This window comes from Triticum aestivum, chromosome 4B (assembly GCF_018294505.1).
Source record: "Triticum aestivum cultivar Chinese Spring chromosome 4B, IWGSC CS RefSeq v2.1, whole genome shotgun sequence".
In the NCBI taxonomy this organism is placed as follows: domain Eukaryota; kingdom Viridiplantae; phylum Streptophyta; class Magnoliopsida; order Poales; family Poaceae; genus Triticum; species Triticum aestivum.
Genome location: NC_057804.1, coordinates 644,426,990 through 644,443,591, shown reverse-complemented (window position 1 = coordinate 644,443,591; position 16,602 = coordinate 644,426,990). Strand labels below are relative to the sequence as shown.

At 48.5% G+C, this 16,602-nt stretch overlaps 2 pseudogenes; both read left to right on the top strand.

Moving 5' to 3' along the window:
• Positions 1-3,975: 3,975 nt before the first annotated feature.
• On the top strand, positions 3,976-7,118 carry LOC123090335 (uncharacterized; annotated as a pseudogene).
• A 4,720-nt stretch (positions 7,119-11,838) lies between these two features.
• LOC123089567 (eudesmanediol synthase-like) lies at positions 11,839-15,860 on the top strand (annotated as a pseudogene).
• Positions 15,861-16,602: the final 742 nt, after the last annotated feature.

Here is a 16,602-nt window from a genome sequence, read left to right as displayed (position 1 = left end):
CCGGCTCATCTTGATAGGATAAGCCGGCCTTGAAAGGTTACAGCTTGAAGATTATTATTAAGTCTACAGCATACTCAACCTTTTCCTATCCTCTAGACTCGGCGGCTATATAAATATATATGGAGTTAGTAATATACCTCATAGTGTTCCTTCATAAGGTTCACTAAACCAGCCTCCAGGTCACAGCTGGTATGAAGGCGGTTCAGATATCCCGCGTGGATATCATTTGTGTCCAGGGCGGCATAACTCTCCAGATCCAGCTTCAATTTTCCTTCTGCTAGCGGCTCTTCTTTGGCGTTGTGTTTGGCCAAGACAGTAGGATTCCCTGGCTCTGTATACCCTGTGCCAGTGATGATGACGTCTTCAGTGGTCTTGTCAAGAGGGATTTCTTCAGCAAGCGTGGGAGGGTTGGGCGGTTTAGGACTTGGCGAGTCATGCTTGATGGCTGGGTCAACTTCAGTGTTCATTGGATCAAAGGCTGTGGCGACGGATCATGAGCAAGGCCTTCAGGATTTTGAGTTGAAGCCCCTGAGACTGCTGGCGCTTGCTTCTCCGGTTCACGAATTTTGGGGTCCTTTGAAGGACCACCCACTTTCAATTTCTTGCCCGCTTTGGCTATACCTCTGTGATAAAGATATAAGAGTATGAGCATATCATCATAAAATATTGACCAATAAATGAAAGTTCTTATCCCTGGGCAATCTTGAAGGCAGGCATCTAGGTCTCGCTAGAGTCGCCAGATGATGAATGGGGTGTTCCCTGATAGTTTGAGTCAGAAGAATTAAGTGGTTGACGAATGAGACCCACTTTTGGAAAGGAGAGGGATGGATTTTGAGGCACCTCATTACGGCCTTTGCGAGGGGCATGTGTGTTGGGTAAGCCAATTGCAAGGTCTCCACCATCACTGCTCTGGGTTGTACGCTTTGCCTCGTGCTGCTGTTTTTTCAAAAGAAAATTGGGGTCCAAATAAGCAAGAGGATGAGAAAATCTTACTTTTTGGGAGACCCGCTGAGGTTTTTGTCTTGGTAAAGTTTCTGAGTTGGAGGAGATTATGGTTACTTCTGTTGCATCTGCATGGCTGGTCTCCGCATCGTCTTGAGAGGAGTCAGCATCAATAAGTTGCATAAAAAGAAAGCCAGGAGAATCGAGTTCTACCTCCGACTCATTGTCAAGGGCAAATAAGTCATCAGCATCTTGTTTCTTTCCTTTCGTCTTTTTTGGAGCCTTGGACTTTCCTTTGGCCTTTTTGGCCGGCTTATCCTGCAGTTTCTTGTTCCAGAAGGGAGAGTCGTCCTAAAAGCACAAATGACAATGAGAAGATGTGCGGTTTATGAGAAAGTGATAAATGAGTTAAAAGAATGACATAAAATACTTACGTCGGAGCCAGATTGAGAGCACAGAATGGGTTCAGCCCCGTTTTGCTGCAGTTTTCGAGGGTCTCCCCGAGCAATGACTTGGTCATTTCATTGATTTCATGGTCTTCAAGACGTGTTTGATTATATCGCTATGGGTCTTTCACATCACATGTGTATTGGTACATTAAGCCGTTACGGCGGCTCAAAGGCAAGATTCTCCAGGCGACCCAGCATCAGACCAGGTCAACACAAGTTAATACATTGGCTAATAAGGCCCTTATTCTTGAAAAGGTAGGCGCATACTTGGCTTGCTCTGCAGCAATGATCCGGTCGAGGAGTGGATGCCTAGGGCTGAGCCGGCAGGTGTGGAAACCCGGCAGAGGATTTTCACCCGCTCGAGAGGTGTCTTGGCAATAGAACCAAGTCTGGTTCCAGTCCTTGGGATGACTGGGTAGTGCAGCTGCAAGGAAGACGACATCCCTCCGCCTCTGGATTGAAATCCCACCGAGTTCAAGGCTAGGCCCGTCTGTCATCTCAGTATGGCAGTTCAAGTAATAATATTCTCTGACGCTGGGCTCTTCTTGAAGGTACACCTCACAGAAAACTTGAAAGTTGCAAATATTGGAAACTGAGTTGGGGCCAATATCTTGAGGGTGTAGCTGATAGAAGTTCAGAACATCCTGAAAGAATTTCGATCCGGGTGGTGAGAAACCACGGAGGAGGTGGTCTGCAAAGACTATGACTTCGCCTTCCTTAGGTTGAGGCTTAATTTCAGCCCGTGGAACTCGCCAGTGGATGACGTTTTTTGCTGGTAAGACACCCACCCCAACATACTCATGTAGAGATTGTTCAGTGACAGTGGAAGCAACCCAGTCGCAAGAGGTGGTGGTCTTAGTCATTTTTTGCCGATTGAAGCCTGAGAGTGAAGAATTGGCGGGTTAATATTGTGATGGTAAACCGCTTAATAGTTAAGGAAGCAAGTTTGCTGCCCAAAACTGGTTATGGGTGCAAGATTAACTACTATGAGGAATGGAAATAAACAGTTTTGATTAAACCGGCAAGGTGCCAGTGGGTTATATAGACATGATTAAAGTTGGACAGATGCTAGCGGGTTCACAAGTTCATAATTAAGCCGGCTGGAAGGTGGCGGGTTATAAAGGTACCATTTGAGCCACCTAAACCACAGTAATAAGGCAGGTATCTATAGATCTGAGATTGAGGAAATTTTCCTAAGTATGGGACAAACAAGTTCCGCGGTTTCTGCCAAGGATTTTGGATCTATTGTGAGTCAAAATATGAAAAATAATTGCTAAACCTAAAGCATGGCAACGGAAGAACATGCAGTATGGGATTGAATCTCAGGAAGAGGGGATACATATACAATTTGAAGCAAATATCGCGACTACTGCCGCAAGGTTTTGGTATGGTTTCTTTGGATTGAACTAAGTGGTATGATGGATAAATTGAGATGAACTCCAACGAACATGATGAACTCTGACAAACCCTATGAACAGGCTCAATCTAATGTGGATCTGGGTCAAGAAAAGAGCTTTACCTATTGATGTTGATGGACAGCGGAGGGGCGCCGCGATCTCTGGTCACGATCAGGTTGATGCAGCGGCCTGGATGGAGCTGTTGAAGAAGGTCTAGTGGGGTGGCGGAGCTCCAGTGGCAGTGGACGGCGCGAGGAGGAGGAAGAAGAAAGAAGGGCGGGGTAAAAGTGAAAAGAGGGGACCCCCGTCCCTATTTATAAGGAAACAGTGAAATGGCATGCATGGAAATCGAGGAGACAACATGATTATCTCAACAGTGTGGGCGCCTCGATTCTCGGACGACCAATTAATAGAAGAGATCCGTTATGATGTCACGGGTTTTTTTGTATATTTAATGTGCATGATGACATGGCAGGTTACAATGATCCAGTTTCGTGACGTCATGGCGGGTTATAGTGTTTTATTCGCCAACTGAAGCAGTAAAGATTGACATGAACAAGTTCAAGTCAATCTGGGCCCTAATGTTGGGGATATAACCTCGAAGTGTGACCCGCCCAAGAAGGGCCGAGTTACACCGTTGGCGATTCAATATGCAAGAGGCCCAAGAAGACGAAGCAGGAAGACGACGGCTTAAGAGGCAGGCCTGGTGATGGACCAACGCCCGGAAGTGTAAGCCGCCTGATGATGACTTGCCTGGTAAGGCAAGACAACTTAGAAACCGAGCTGATCACGTGTGTGATCCGCCTCGGACTCTTGTAAGCCCCGGGCCCTCAATGTGTGTATATAAAGGTGAGACCCTGCGGCGGGTTAACTCAATAAATAACCAATCGATAGCTAGGTCAAGCATGATCACTCCCTTGTAATCGACACCCAAGCAATACGAAACAAGAGCAGGAGTAGGCTTTTACCTCGTTGAGAGGGGCCGAACTTGGGTATACCTCATGTCCTTTGTCCTGTTCAACCCCTTTAAGCTAACCTACGTTGTGATGACTCCACACCTAAGTCCTTTCACAAGGGCATCTGCCATGTTAAGTCCACGACAGTACAACTTGTTCCTCCTGGAGCAGCATCGGCTAGCGGAGGGCCATATCTACAACGAGCGTGCGAGCGAGGAGGCCGTGGCGGCCATGGCCGCAGTGAACCCCAACTTCGTCGCGGAGCAGCATGCCATCTATGATATCGTCCGCGCTCAAGCTGCCGCTCACCAGGAAGCGGTCGCCATGGAGGCGCTGCTCCAAGCGATCGTGGAGGAGAACAACGCCAGCTGCGCCTCCTATGCGCCGGCGATGAACATCCAGCGGCTCGGTGGGACGATGATAGCACGGGCGCCACCATTTTCATCGTGGACCTCACGTCCACCGTCGACGAACATGGCGCAGACTCCCCCGAGGATGGTTAGGGCACGAGAGGCGGCAGGGCCTTGTGTCCCATGTGGGCTGATCCGTCTCCCGTGTTCTACTCTTACTCGCCGGAGACCGCAACTTCAGTTCATCGGTCTTATTGCCGATGGTCATGGAGACGAGGATGAAGGACAACAAGGGGTTGAATGCCGGCCGCCGCCGTAGGATAGGTTTAGTGTCGGGTCGGAACTTTTTTTTCTAAATGTTTGAAATCTAACAAAAATCCGCTTGTTTGCATGAATATCGTCCGGTATGTATGAAATCCGTCGTGTTTGTATGAATTTCGTCCGATTTTTTACCAAAGTGTTTGAAATGTATGCGATCAGCTTTGGATGACGGTCTCCTGTATCCGTGACCGTGGATTGGTCCCCTATCAGCGGACGGATGCAAAAAGAAATTTGCGGGTTGCTGTTGAAGATGCCCTGATAGGGATTCCTAGGAAAGTCCCTCAAGGACAGTTGAAGCGGTCAGCAATGCTAGAGTCACTAATAGAGATTTTACATTTTGGTGTGTATCACCTATAATTTGCCAGAGTAGTGGTGAGTGCCGAGAGATCAATAGGTGAAAATTATGTCTTAGGTGAGGACTCCCGGACTTGTGTACATATGAACCATTAAATTTTTATTTTTATTTTTGTGGCTGATATAAACCATTTAGATTGAGATGTAGAATTGTTCACGTCCAGATCTTTTAGAATGACGACTTGGGGTGAATTGGATTTGCTCATCGAATTACTACAAAAGAAATTAAAGGCTGTGTGCATCACTTGATGCAGAGGCCGAGGGATGTCCCCTCTTTTCCAAAGAAAAAAGACTATAATTTTTTGTTTAGACCTCCTGCAATACTAAGGGCATTTCTAACTGATCCCATAAAAGACCATAAGGGAGTAAAACTTCGGTTATACTCCCTTAGGGCGCACCTAGCCGGTCCCCTATCCGGCTTAGTGGAGTAATTTTTTTACTTCAACTCCCAATATCCCCCCAAATCTCCTTATTTTTACTCACTCCCGTGGCAGCCGAATAAAACTAACGCCTCTCTCTCTTTCTCCCACACCGCACCGCCCTGTCTCCCACCGCCAGAGCTGATGTGCCCCGCCACCGCCACAGATGACTATCCGGCTAGCCAGAATGGATAGCCTGGACCCTTCCCTCACCCCAGGGGTCATCACCGCCGGAAATCATCCATGTGCCGCCGGCCATGCCGAAGAAGAGTTTGGGGATGAAAAAAACCACCACATCAAAGCTCCTCCAAGGGTGGCCACTGCTTCTCCGGCAACAGCCCGCTGCCCTCCTACCGCACCTGCCGGAGCCAAATGAGCTCGAAAGCCAACGGCGGCAGCATAGGCGCTCGCTGAGGCGGCTGCGAAGAAGAAGATGAAGAAGGCCAAAGTGGCGCCTCGTCCTAGGCCGGCGCTTGGTGCAGCTACTCTGGCGCGGGCAGCCGCCGCAGCCGGCAAGAAGCATCGCGGACGCCACATGCTCGATGAAATGCCTACAAGGTAAAAACAAAAATCTCGCGTGGTGTAGGTATCTGATAGTGATTGTTGGTGGCCGGTAGTGATAGTTGGTAGTGTTTGCTTTGTTTGTTGTAGTGCGGAGATGAACACGGCCGAATTACTCGCCTCCTTGGAGTCCTCGGCTGCTGTTGGACTTGATGAGATCAACTATGACTCGTTTTGGGATCATTTGGAGGCCACCCAAGACATGGAGCAAGAGGTGACCGGGGAAGAGGAGAAGGCCGAAAGGTGGTAGCCGAGGAAGAGGAGGTTGTGGAGGTGCTGAAGCAAGCACGAAGGTGCCAATGTGCCACACCCAAAACTACAACCAAAAGGAGGATACTACTCTTTGTGATGCTTGGTGCGTGACGTCCATGGATGCAACGATCAGAATGGATCAAACCAAGACCATGTTTTCGGAGAGAATTACCGACCACTACAACAACTCCGTGGATGTGGGATCAAGCCATACTCAAGGTTCTCTTGGGCATCGTTGGAGCACCATTCATGACCAATGCAACCGATGGTTCGGTTGCATCAACCAAGTGAATCATGCACCACCGAGCGGTGTGCAAGTGGCGGAGTATGGCCCCTACGCCCAAGAGCTATTCAGCGTAGAAACACCAAGTTCGGCCACAAGCCCTTCATGTTGCATCATTGCTACAAAGAGCTATGCGAAAACGAGAAGTGGATCCAAAGAATCGCAGAGACCACTCCAAAGAGATCAAGATTGAGCATTTCCGTAGAGGAGGACAACGAGATTGACGAAGATGCCAACAATAGACTGGAAGGAAATAAGACTGCAAAAGATAGAAAGAAGAGAAATGCATTCGGTGGCACTTACAAAGAAGAACTTGTGGCAATGATCGAGACCAAGAAGATGTTGGCGGCCGAACACGAAGAAGAGAAGATGGCAAGGTGGAATGAGCTCAAGGCGCTGGAGGATGAGAAATGGAAGGCCAAGTCGGCGGCCGAAGAGAGAAAGTTAAAGGCAGAGGAGCGTAGGCTTGCACTTAAGGAGGAGAGGATTCCTGATGCCAAGAAGGCCGAAGAACGCGCTATCATGTTTATGAATCCAAACACAATGGATGAAATCGGAAGAAAGTATTGGGAGCTCACTCGTGGAGAGATCTTGGAAGCCTCTCTGCAGAATGTTGGTGGTGGCCAAGGGGATGGTGTTGATGGTGGTGGCCGAGGGGGTGATGGTGTTGATGGTGGTGGTCGAGAGGATGGCGGTCGTGATGGTGGCTGAGAGGATGGTGGAGTTGATTTGTTTGCTGACGACATCGTTTGAGTGGTGGTGGCCGAGGGAGTGGTAATGCATGCCATTGGTTGGCTCGATCCACAATATATACATATGCTATGTTTGCGATGATTTTGGCTCAAACATTGTGTTTGAAGTAATGTCTTTTGAATGAACTTCGCATGTTTTAATTTGAAAAACGCGATGATGAAACTTTATGTTATGACGAAAATGCTATGCATGTTTTAATTTGAATGTTTTTAAAATATGTAATATGTAGTGTTTAAAGTTCGTGCGGCTAGGACGCAAAATCTACACAACTTTATTTTCACTCCACTAACTACAGGGGTTGGCTAGGCGCGGCCACCGTCGGTGAAGTAAAAAAGTTACCCCATTAACTTTACTCCACCTGTACTTCACTAACTTTTAGAAGATCGGTTAGAAATGTCCTCGGAGAGGAAACATCCGTTCATGAAAGCGAAGGAAGTTAGGCGCACTAAATAGGAAAAACACACCAAACTTGCGAAACTTTAATCTTTGGACGGCACGCCGCTCATAAACTATTTTCACATCAGTAGACGATCCATCGCCGACACTGTGTGTTGAGCAGAAGCCAGAAGGTGATCTCTGAAGTAGCAAAACTTGATTCATCAGCCTGTCCACTGCCTCCTTCACGGCCTGTCGGCATGCCCTACTTGATACCGAACGTGCTGAAAATCCTTAAGTGGCCCATCAAAGAACAGTTAACTCTACACAAATACACACACACAGCACAGCACAACAGTACTGGACACTACACATCGGCAAACTACTGTTCCAGATAGATTGTGGTCAGAATCAGATCCGCTGTGGCATTCACAAGTTATGAATCAAAGAAGACACGCACCCGCAGACACTAGAAGCAGTACTAGACACTACACATGGGCAAATACATGTTCCAAAGATATTGTGATCAGAATCAGATCAGCTGTGTATCATAGGCTCATGCCTAATGGAAAAAGATAGCATGGCCCTGCAAATATGCTATTTGCGTGCTGTATCATGCCACAGCATACTATTAGCGAGACATTGTACATTGATTTATTTAACGATGCATTGCTCAAAACGCTATAGCGCGCTATTTTTTTCACTGCTCATGCCTCAACTCTCCACACCGGCATGAATAATGAACTAATAATTGACCCATCAAACCAGAGTTGCCAAACTAGAAACCATTCATGGACGTAAGTAGCTTGTGAGTCAGCGAAGCTGGGAGAGCGATTTTTTTTAGAACAGGAGGATGACCCCGGCCTCTACATCTGGGAGTTGCATACGGCCACTTTATTGATTATTCTTCAGGACCTTACAAAGTATTATAACAATGTGCCTGAATCCACCATCTTAGCAACATATGCCATTACTCCTATCCAAAATGATGAAGGGTGCTAGTTGGGCCACTACCCAAACCACTCACCTAAGTCTAACATCAAAAACCGGAAGCCGAAACTCATTCGAAAGCCCCAGCCGAGCCACATACCGGGTCTGGGGCACAATCCGGTCAGACGCACACGTGTGTCGTCGCCGCCATCTTCCACGGGTCCGTCTTCAGATCATATTGAGGCTTCTACCTTGTCTGGCCACTCTTCCATCGACGTCACCATGACGCCGGACAGCAACCTCCTCCTGTGCGAGTCCATCTCCGTGCATCGGACGCTGAGCCTCCACAGTGCCATGCCGCCGATATCCGGCGCCATCAATGTGTGAGATGAAGCACCGCTCCACCATCCCGCAGCCAGCACTTACTCCAAAACGATGCCCCCATGAGGGAAAGCGATAAAACGCCATCATCGTCCGATCCGGAAGACCCAGATCTAGGGTTTCCCCCGGAGCATCCCGAGCCTGATGACGCAGACTGCAACGACGATGCCTCGACAAGGGAACGACATCAAAGACGCCGCCATCGTCCGCCATGACCGTAGTCGGCGCGATTTTCATCGGCAGTTGCTCCACCAGACGTGCGCCGCCGACGTCGCTGGTCCCTACAACCGGAGCAAACTCCAAAACAATGCCCTAAAGAGGGACTACGACGTAAAAGCACCGCCATCGTTCGATCTCAAGGAGACCCAGGATTTCCCCCGGAGTTGGCCGCTCTATCAAGGACCAGACAAGGGTAGAATCCCGCGGATCTGCCCAGCTGCCGACGAGTCGCACCCACCACCGTGCCGACGGCAGACCAGCGATCAAGGCCCATGCATGGGCATAGATCCGGCCACGCCGCCACGAACTGATCTGGTCACGCCGCCGCCGTCCCTGGCGGCCACGACGCACCAGATCGCGAGACCTCCTGCCGCGGGGAAGCGAGGTCGCCGATGCGCCGCCACCACCCGCCATGGCGACCGGCCCGCCCGCCACGCTCCGGCCCGGGGGCGCTGTCCCGCGCCAGCCCCACCCGAGCGAGAGGGCCCGAGTCCCCGCCGCCGCCGGCGACGGCAAGGCTTCGTCTGGCTGCGCCCTTGGGCGGCGGCGAGAGAGGAGAAGGAGGAGTGGGGGAGGTCCGGCCGATGGGATCTGGGGCCTCCCTGTCGCCCACGTGGGGGGCGGCTCGGGAGGGCGGTCTGATGCTTGAGCGTGGATGGACACCACACGCATCGTGTTCCGCGTGCCTCGAGCCCAGCTCGACCATTTTTAGCTTGGAATACGCGGCGTACATTCATTTGCTGTAAGGTTTGTTTCTCTCCGCTTGCTTCAAACCTGTTGTATTGTCGTCCTTGTCACCCTGATCTCTTGCCATGATCTCGTTCTAATCGTGTACAATATAATATAAGTAATTGACACATCAACGAGAATCCAATAATTGCGCCCCCCCCCCCCCTCCCAACAGAATAGAACGTAGTCATAGGCTTGTGATCAGAATCAGATCAGCTGTGTATCATGGCTCATGCCTAATGGAAAAAGATAGCATGGCCCTGCAAATATGCTATTTGCGTGCTGTATCATGCCACAACATAATATTAACGAGACATTATACATTGATTTATTTAACGATGCATTGCTCAAAACGCTATAGCGCGCTATTTCTTTCACTGCTCATGCCACAACTCTCCACACCGGCATGAATAATGAACTAATAATTGACCCATCAAACCAGAGTTGCCAAACTAGAAACCATTCATGGACGTAAGTAGCTTGTGAGTCAGCGAAGCTGGGAGAGCGATTTTTTTTAGAAAAGAAGGATGACCCCCGGTCTCTACATCTGAAAGTTGCATACGGCCACTTTATTGATTATTCTTCAGGACTTTACAAAGTATTATAACAATGTGCCTGAATCCACCATCTTAGCAACATATGCCATTACTCCTATCCAAAATGATGAAGGGTGCTAGTTGGGCCACTACCCAAACCACTCACCTAAGTCTAATATCAAAAACCGGAAGCCGAAACTCATTCGGAAGCCCCAGCCGAGCCACATACCGGGTCTGGGACACAATCCGGTCAGACGCACACGTGTGTCGTCGCCGCCATCTTCCACATGTCCGTCTTCAGATCATATTGAGGCTTCTACCTTGTCTGGCCACTCTTCCATCGACGTCACCATGACGCCGGACAGCAACCTCCTCCTGTGCGAGTCCATCTCCGTGCATCCGACGCTGAGCCTCCACATCGCCATGTCGCCGATATCCGGCGCCATCAATGTGTGAGATGAAGCACCGCTCCACCATCCCCCCAGCCAGCACTTACTCCAAAACGGTGCCCCCATGAGGGAAAGCGATAAAACGCCATCATCGTCCGATCCGGAAGACCCAGATCTAGGATTTCCCCCGGAGCATCCCGAGCCTGATGACGCAGACTGCAACGACGATGCCTCGACAAGGGAACGACATCAAAGACGCCGCCATCGTCCGCCATGACCGTAGTCAGCGCGATTTTCATCGGCAGTTGCTCCACCAGACGTGCGCCGCCGACGTCGCTGGTCCCTACAACCGGAGCAAACTCCAAAACAATGCCCTAAAGAGGGACTACGACGTAAAAGCACCGCCATCGTTCGATCTCAAGGAGACCCAGGATTTCCCCCGGAGTTGGCCGCTCTATCAAGGACCAGACAAGGGTAGAATCCCGCGGATCTGCCCAGCTGCCGACGAGTCGCACCCACCACCGTGCCGACGGCAGACCAGTGATCAAGGCCCACGCATGGGCATAGATCCGGCCACGCCGCCGCGAACCGATCTGGTCACGCCGCCGCCGTCCCTGGCGGCCGCGATGCACCAGATCGCGAGACCTCCTGCCGCGGGGAAGCGAGGTCGCCGATGCACCGCCACCACCCGCCATGGCGACCGGCCCGCCCGCCACGCTCCGGCCCGGGGGCGCTGTCCCGCGCCAGCCCCACCCGAGCGAGAGGGCCCGAGTCCCCGCCGCCGCCGGCGACGGCAAGGCTTCGCCTGGCTGCGCCCTTGGGCAGCGGCGAGAGAGGAGGAGGAGTGGGGGAGGTCCGGCCGATGGGATCTTGGGCATCCCTGTCGCCCACGTGGGGGGCGGCTCGGGAGGGCGGTCTGATGCTTGAGCGTGGATGGACACCACACGCATCGTGTTCCGCGTGCCTCGAGCCCAGCTCGACCATTTTTAGCTTGGAATACGCGGCGTACATCCATTTGCTGTAAGGTTTGTTTCTCTCCGCTTGCTTCAAACCTGTTGTATTGTCGTCCTTGTCACCCTGATCTCTTGCCATGATCTCGTTCTAATCGTGTACAATATAATATAAGTAATTGACACATCAATGAGAATCCAATAATTGCGCCCCCCCCCCCCCCCCCCCCCCCCCCTCCCAACAGAATAGAACGTTGCCTCGTTTCATTTGCGAGGCTGCGGCAGTGTTGAACCTGTTGGTGCACTCGATTAGCTCGCTCCCTCGATCTATAAATAGAGACCGCTAGCAAGAACATGCCATGCACAAGACAAGATATACAGACACTAATAGAGCAAGTACAAGATTTGCAACCAGTGCAACTGTGCAAGTATAAGCTTATACTCATATTACACATGGCTGCTAACAAGCCTGCCGCCGCTGGTCCTCATAAGCTGGAGATGGGCGCCTTCCAACCCTGCGTGTGGGGTGACTTCTTCATCACCTACAACCCTCCCCTCTCGCAGGTTAGTCACATACACTTTTACATACTTTCCGGTGAATAAGGCATGCACGTGTTTTAGGACTTAAGTTTGACCAACAAGATGTCGGTTTTGTACGAGAAAAGTTATAATGTTGAATTTCATGTGTGCGATGTATAGAGCTCAGAGATGAGGATGCGAGAGAGGGCGGAACAACTCAAGGTCCAAGTGCGCGCCCTGTTAGAGGACAGCAAAAACAGGAGCGTGGCTGATGCTGTGACACTGGTGGAAACGCTCGAGCGGCTCGGCATCAACAACCACTTCCGTGGGGAGATTGGCACGGTACTAAGGCATGTGCTAAACGAGGAGCCGGAGTTTCCAGCTAGCTCTGACGACCTCCACATCGCCGCTCTTCGGTTTCGCCTACTTAGGCAGCATGGGTTCTGGGTATCTGCAGGTATGTATATTTCTTAAAACAAACCAACAATGTATAGTGAGTTGTATTTCTATCGGTACACCGGCCACTCTAGAAAAGTTCAGTGATCTCAAAGCCACTCTAAATTTATGTCTGGCCTTCAGACAAAATTTTGTGGATCTAGCTATTGCTCTTTTGTTGTTCAGATCAACCCAAAATCTTCAACCTATCGTATTCTGTCATGTTTGTTTAGGATTGATATTTGTTATTTGCTCTTTGGTTTGAAAAAACATACCATGAATCAACCAACCAATACATTAATTGTTTTGCTAACTTCGTAAAGGCACACACCATTCTATATATATACCTCGGATTGGGTTTATAACTGGGGCATGGATTTTAGGTCTAGAATTAACTAACAAAACATGTGTAACTATGCCATAAAAATGTATGTTTAGAAATTTCGTTTGACGATGAATCTAAAGTTGTATTTTTTGTGACATATAATACATGGTTCGCTAGTTAAATTGAAAACCTAAAAATCTGTGCCGGGCTTACATACCTAGCAAATGTGAGAACACACACCTAGAAACTGAACTGATATGATCAAGCTTCCATGACTGCGTGTAGACATATTCGACAAGTTCAAAGATCAGACAGGAAATTTCAGCACAAGCCTATGCAGTGACCTAGTGAGCCTTCTGAGCCTTTATAATGCAGCGCACCTGGCGACGCCTGGTGAGGATGCACTAAGTGACGTGATCGTCTTTTCGAGGTACCACCTCGAGGCAATGAGAAACAAGCTTAGGCCACCAATGGCGGAACAAGTCTCACGTGCCCTCGACATTCCTCTCCCACGGACCGTCAGGCGGTTGGAAACAATGCACTACATAAAGGAGTATGAGAAGGACGAGTCTAACAACGGCCCGCTGTTGGAGCTCTCCCGACTTGACTTCGAACTGGTCAGGTCCCTTCACCTCAAGGAGCTTAGGGCTCTATCTTTGTAAGTTGATGTTTTTCCCTTTTCTATGTAATGTTGTTTTCTTTCCTCTAACGGTTTTGCTAGTCGTAAATCGTTTAAGATTTTTCTTATATCGAAGCCTTCTGAAAAGTCCAACTTAAATTGAAATTTCACTTTTCTAGATTAACTCGGACATAAAAGGAATCTCAATCTAATAACACGTAGACATATCCTATCTTTAGTTCCTAGTGACAAAGTAAACTGCAGTTTTATTTTAGCTACAAAGGAACTTTGCGAATATTGGCAAGTGAGATCCAACTGTCAGCATAACATCATCTCATTTATTTCCTTCATTTCCACCTATTCCCCATGTCCCTCCGGTCTGCCATGGATTCCTCTCCAGCAATGGCCACACCTAGTGGATCACGACGTAGCATCATCTCCACCAAGAATGGCAGCACCACCACTGGCCCTTGCACCTCCCTCTTCCTCTCCCTTGATATAGGAATAGGAGTACGACACAACTAGTGCACTAAATGATGCAATTATTCCCTATTGACTTCTACCAATATGTTTTTAGAACAAAGGTGCAAAGAGCGCTCGGCTTTATAATATAAATTCCATAAATGGAAAGCAAACAAAGTCTTACAACACAAAAATTCATGACGTAAGGTAAAAGACAACGTTGGGGATGCCATCTAACATAATGCAGCGCAAAGGAGTACACAGACTTGAATTAGAACAAGCTAATAGGGAACATAAAGTAATTATAACAATATGCACCAATATGTTACTTGATATTTGGGTTAACATGGATGCAATCTGCAGGTGGTGGAGAGATCTTTATGACAATGTGAAGCTAAGCTATGCCCGGGATCGTCTAGTGGAGAACTATTTCTGGACATGCAGCGTGTTCCATGAGGAGGAGTACTCACGCGCACGGCTGATGTTTGCAAAGACGTTCGGTCTGCTATCCCTGATGGATGACACCTACGATGTCCACGCGACCCTGGAGGATTGCTATAAACTCAATGAAGCTATACAAAGGTGGGATTTTTTGCAAAATAATAGTGCTTACTTAGGCCAATCGCTGAACTAAAGCTTAACGTGGCTAAGTTTAATTATATCAGAAATTTAAACCATCAATCTTGTGAAATTATCCAGTTGCGTTGATCAAGATCTGAGCTCATAGCACTCTCCTAGATTCATAATTCCTTATTTATTGCAGATGGGACCCCAAGCGCGGTGTCTATTCTACCTAAGGCTGGTCACAGTGGGGAGGAACTTAGGAGTAACATCACACACTCCAATACAACTTTGCTTATGTGGCACGTATTTAATGAAGAGAGAGGTGCTTGTGGTAACTAGCTAAGTTACCGGAACATCACACATTCCAAGAAACAATGAGTCTATAACCTAATAAATACATCGTTGCATGACACTACATAGATGTTCCTACCCACTATGGAGGTAGTAACATAGTCTAGGGAAGTGTGAAGTTACTAGCTTATGTTCTTGCCCATTGTGACCAGCCTAAATACCTGCATATGTTCTACATCAGATTGTTGGGTAACTTCAAAGAGTTTGAGGATACTTTGGGACCACATGAGAAATACCGTGTATCTTACGCAAAGACAGCGATAAGAGCTTTTGAAAAGAAAATAAATTGCACTGAGTTTAACAGCTGCACTATTCAAGCTATACTTGTCATGCTACATCTCAGTATCTCACGTTTCTCTCCGTGGATGCAGTTTCAGTCGTCGTCTGAGTATTACCTCCGTGAGGCCAAATGGTCCAACGAAAAGTATGCCCCGAGCTTCAAGGAGCACCTAGAGGTGTCACGCATGTCGTCAGGCTTCCCCACACTGGCCCTTGTGCTACTCATGGGTGTGGGAAACACTGCAACCAAGGAGGCATTCGACTAGGCAGCCGACGTCCCAGACATTGTCTGCGCAAGCGGAGTGATCGCTCGCTTTCTCAACGACATCGCTTATTACAAATTGGGAAAGACCAAGAAGGATGTGGCTAGCTCTGTGGAGTGCTACATGAAGGAGAACCTCGTAGGGGGCCAGGAGGCTATCGTGGCAATCTCGGCGTTGGCCGAAGATGCGTGGAGGATGATCAACCGAGCATGTATGGAGATAGAACCCGCACTGTTGCCGGCGGCACAATTGATGGTGAACCTGACAAGGACGTTGGAGGTTATATACCTTGGTGGCAGGGACGGCTACACATTTGGTGGTGACCTCAAGGGTCTCATCGCCGCGCTCTTTCTCAAGCCCATCTATGTCGTTTAAATTATCACTCATTAAGTTTGATGGATTGTTCATGTTCTTATTTGCTTAACTTCGGCTAGTTTGTATGGTGGGCAACATTTCCACTTTTGTGTAATCTAATAAAGTTATAATCTTTGTGTCTACCTTTTCTTGAAACATGAAACCGAGTTGAACTTATGACGTCATGTTTAAAGTACAAATACACATTTTCTTTTTTAACGAGCCTTAAATCCATGCACGAGGCCTGAGAGTTTTCTACAAGTTTCAATTGCATGTATGTTCACTCTCTAGAACTTCTCAACAAAAAATTGAATGGCTCAAACAGTTGGGAACTCTAAAACAATATCAGGTTTAAATAAAAGGCATATATGTGATCTATTAGCAAGAAGCACCAATACAAACCCCATGAATTTTGGAATGCAAATAAAAACATAGACTCTAAGTGTAAAACGATGTATAGAGTTTGACACATGCTCAGTGCTGGAAGGTCAGAAGGAGAAGTGTGATAAGCTTTGCATGGAAGCCTGAAAAACAGCTGTGGTGACGCTAATTGTCATAAGGTGGCGAAATTCATTTGTCGGATAAGTGCTTAACTAGAGTAGCAACCTGCACAGATGGTGTAATGACTGCCCCATTGTCTTCGACATGGACTCGTTGAGATTGAATTCTCTATGAAGATGTGGAGTACCAACGGATAGACGGTAAGACCCCGTGCACCTTGACTATAAATTCACAATGACAACCTTGACCAATTGTATAGGATAGGTGGGAGGTGGTGACACACAAGGACCAATCATGTAAGACCACTCTTTCATCTAAGGATGCCTAATCGCCTTAACAATCATTCAGGGAGTGGGGGCACTGTTATGTGAGTAGTTTATTTGG